The sequence below is a fragment of the Berghia stephanieae genome, chromosome 15, assembly GCF_034508935.2.
Source record: "Berghia stephanieae isolate SIO BIC M18660-M18661 chromosome 15, UCSD_Bste_1.3, whole genome shotgun sequence".
In the NCBI taxonomy this organism is placed as follows: domain Eukaryota; kingdom Metazoa; phylum Mollusca; class Gastropoda; order Nudibranchia; family Aeolidiidae; genus Berghia; species Berghia stephanieae.
Genome location: NC_088374.1, coordinates 26027167 through 26031674, shown reverse-complemented (window position 1 = coordinate 26031674; position 4508 = coordinate 26027167).

Sequence of the window (4508 nt, the reverse complement as noted above, 5' to 3'; positions counted from 1 at the left end):
AGTAAGTAAGTAAGTAAGTAAGTAAGTAAGTAAGTAAGTAAGTAAGTAAGTAAGTAAGTAAGTACGTAAGTAAGTAAGTAAGTAACTAAGTAAGTAAGTAAGTAAGTAAGTAAGTAAGTAAGTAGTAAGTAAGTAAAGTAACCAAGTAAGTAAGTAAGTAACTAAGTAAGTAAGTAAGTAAGTAAGTAAAAACTAAGTAAGTAAGTTAAGTAAGTAAGTAACTAAGTAAGTAAGTAGTAAGTAAGTAAGTAAGAATAAGTAAGTAAGTAACCAAGTAAGTAAGTTTAAATAACTAAGTAAGTAAGTAAGTAAGTAACTAAGTAAGTAAGTAAGTAACCAAGTAAGTAAGTAACTAAATAAGTTTAAATAAGTAACTAAGTAAGTAAGTAAGTAAGTAAGTAACTAAGTAAGTAAGTAAGTAAGTAAGTAACTAAGTAAGTAAGTAAGTAACCAAGTAAGTAAGTAAGTAAGTAAGTAAGTAAGTAAGTAAGTAAGTAAGAAGTAAGTAATAAGTAAGTAAGTAAGTAAGTAAGTAACCAAGTAAGTAAGTAAGTAACTAAGTTAAGTAAGTAAAAAAATAAGTAACTAAGTAAAGTAAATTATTTTAACCAATGATAATGGGAAAATAAGTAACTAGTAAGTAGTAAGTAAGTAACTAAGTTAGTAAGTAAGTAATTAAGTAACTAAGTAAGTAAATAAGTAAGTAAGTAACTAAGTAAGTAAGTAAGTAACCAAGTAAGTAAGTAAGTAAGTAAGTAAGTAAGTAAGTAAGTAAGTAAGTAAGTAAGTAATAAGTAAGTAAGTAAGTAAGTAAGTAAGTAAGTAAGTAAGTAAGTAAGTAAGTAAGTAAGTAAGTAAGTAAGTAACCAAGTAAGTAAGTAAGTAACTAAGTAAGTAAGTTAAAGTAAGTAACTAAGTAAGTAAGTAAGTAAGTAACCTAAGTAAAGTAAGTAAGTAAGTAAGTAAGTAAGATAAGTAAGTAAGTAAGTAACCAAGTAAGTAAGTAAGTAAATAAGTAAGTAGTAAGTAAGTAAGTAACTAAGTAAGTAAGTAAGTAACCAAGTAAGTAAGTAACTAAGTAAGTAAGTAAGTAAGTAACTAAGTTTAAATAAGTAAGTAAGTAAGTAAGTAAGTAACTAAGTAAGTAAGTAAGTAAGTAAAGTAACTAAGTAAGTAAGTAAGTAACCAAGTAAGTAAGTAAGTTAAGTAAGTAAGTAAGTAAGTAAGTAAGTAAGTAGTAAGTAAGAAGTAAGTAAGTAAGTAAGTAAGTAAGTAAGTAGTAAGTAAGTAAGTAAGTAAGTAAGTAAGTAAGTAAGTAAGTAATTAACCAAGTAAGTAAGTAAGTAAGTAAGTAAGTAAGTAAGTAAGTAAGTAAATAAATAAGTAAGTAAGTAAATGTAAGTAAGTAAGTAGTAGTAAGTAAGTAAGTAAATAAGTAAGTAAGTAAGTAAGTAAGTAAATAAGTAAGTAAGTAAGTAAGTAAGTAAGTACAGAAATAAGTAAGTAAGTAAGTAAGTAAGTAAGTAAGTAAGTAAACCAGTAAGTAAGTAGATAACTAAGTAAGTAAGTAAGTAAGTAACTAAGTAAGTAATAAGTAAGTAAGTAACTAACTAAGAAGTAAGTAAGTAAGTAAGTAAGTAAGTAAGTAAGTAAGTAAGTAAGTAAGTAAGTAACAAGGGTTGGGTGGGGGGGCAAGTAAGTAAGTAAGTAATAAGTCCTAAGTAATGTAAGAAGTAACAAAATAAATAAGTAAGTAACAAGTAAGTAATAAGTAACTAAGTAAGTAAGTAAGTAAGTAAATAATAAGTTAAATAAGTAAGTAAAGTAAATAAGTAAGTAAGTAAGTAAGTTAAGTAACAAGTAAAATAAGTAAGTAAAAATAAAATAAATAAGTAAGTAAGTATGTACGTAAGTAATGAGTAAGACCGACCTACCGACCTACAGTACCGACCGACCTAACGATACCTACCTACAGACCTACCTACCGGACCTACAGACCTACCGTACGTACCCCCCTACCTACCTACCTACCGACCTACACCGACCCGACCGACCTACCGACCGTCCCTAACCTACCCCACCTACCTACCTACTACCGACCGTACCGTAACCGTCCGGACCTACCTACCTACCGACCGTACCTACCTACCTACCGACCTACCTCCGAACCCACCTACCGAGCCTTGACCTACCACCCGTGACCTACCTACCTGATTACACCTACCTACTTACCGACCTACATACCGACCGACCGACCGACCTGACCTTACCTACCACCTACCTACCTACCACCGACCCCCCTACCGACCGACCTAGACCCACCTACCGACCTGACCTACCTTAGCTACCACCTACAGACGACCGACCGACCAACCTACCCACCTACCTACCGACCTACCGTACCGACCTTCCTGACCGACCTTACCTACCGACCTACCCCCTACACGACCACCTACCCACTACCGACCTACCGACCTAACTGACCCACCTACCTACCTACCTCCCCCTCCAGACCGTACCGACCTACCCAGCACCTACCGACCCTACCTACCGTACCCACCGACCGACCTACCTGACCTACCCACCTACCGACCTCCGACACTACAACCCAACCGGACCTAACTACCTACCCCCCGTACCGACCTACACCTACCGACCTACCTACCTACCAGACCGACCTACCTACCTACCTGACCGACCTGACCGACCTACCGACAGACCTACCCGACCTACCTATCCTGAACCGAACCTACCTACCTCCTACTAGCCTACCTACCTAGCCTACCTACCGTACTCTACAGTACCTGACCTACCTACCTTCCTACCTACCACCTACCTTACCACCGACCTGACATACCTACCTACGCTACCAACCTACCGACCTTACCGACCTACCTACCACCAGAACCTACCTACCTTACCGACCTACCGACACTGTACCTACCGACCGACCACTACCGACCTACCTACCTACCCCCCTTCCGATCCGACCTACCTACCTACCTACCTACCTAGCCGACCTACCTACCTACCCACCTACCTACCTACCGACCTACCTACCGACCGACGACCGACCTACCTACCTACCGACCTACCTGCGTACCTACCTACCTACCTACCCACCTACTACCTGACCGACATGTGACCTGTACCTACCTACCTACCTACCTACCCGACCACCTACCTACCTAACCGACCTACCTACCTACCGACCCGACCTACCCCCACTGACCTACCGACCTACCCACCTACCTACCGAACGACCTACCTACCTAGCATGACCTCACCTACCTACCTAACCGACCTACCGTACCTACCGCCTGACCGACATACCTACCTACCTACCTTACCTACCTGACCGTTCCTACCTTACCTACCGTACTACCTTACCCTAAACATCACCTCACAGAGGCGTTTCCACTAAATAAATGAGTGCATAAAAATCCCTCCCCGGCCATAAAAATGAAAAGTAAGAAGTCGAAAAAACCCCCCCATAAACAACAACAAGCAGCAACACGAACAACAACAAACAACAACAACAACAACAACAACTACCAACAACAACAACACCAACAACAACAACAACAAAAACAACAACAACAAATCACAACACAAACAACAACAACAACAACAACAACAACGAACAACAACAACAACATACAACAGACAACAACAACAACAACAACAACACCAACAACTACAACAACGACAACAACAACAACAACCAACAACAACAGACAAGAACAACCAACCAACAATGAACAACAACAACAACAACAACAACAACAACAACAACAAACAACAACACAACAACAACAAAAAACCAACAACAACAACAACAACAACAACAACAACAACAACACCACCAACAGACAAAAGACTAATAACAACAACAACGAACAACAACAACACCAACAGACAACAACAGACACCATCACCACCACCACCACCACCACCACCACCTACCACCTCGCCAGCCACCCACCCACCCAACACAACAACCATCAACACCAACAACTAACAACAACCAACAACAACAACAACAACAACAACATCAACAACCATCAACCAGCACCAACAGCCAACAACAACAAACCGACAACCACAGACAACAACAACAACCGACACCAACAAAGCAACGAACAACAACACAACACCAACAACAACAACACAACAACAACATCAAACTAAATAACAACAATGCCACCTCAACACAACCCGACGAAAACACGAACACCCTAAGATGTGTTAGCCAGAACACCACATATACCCCATCACCATCGCGGGTAGTGCACCGATCCCCAACAAAAATCCCGGTCCAAAGGTATCAGACAGCTACTAGCAACGCTCATTTATCCAAGGAGGAGACCGTACACACAAGTCACTACATCAAGATGTATATCGACATGAAACAATACGAGTTTACATACCCTTAGTCAAGACTGTACACTAAAAATGAGGAATCATCATAGAGCCTAGCAACGCGCCAAATCACCAACGATTATGTG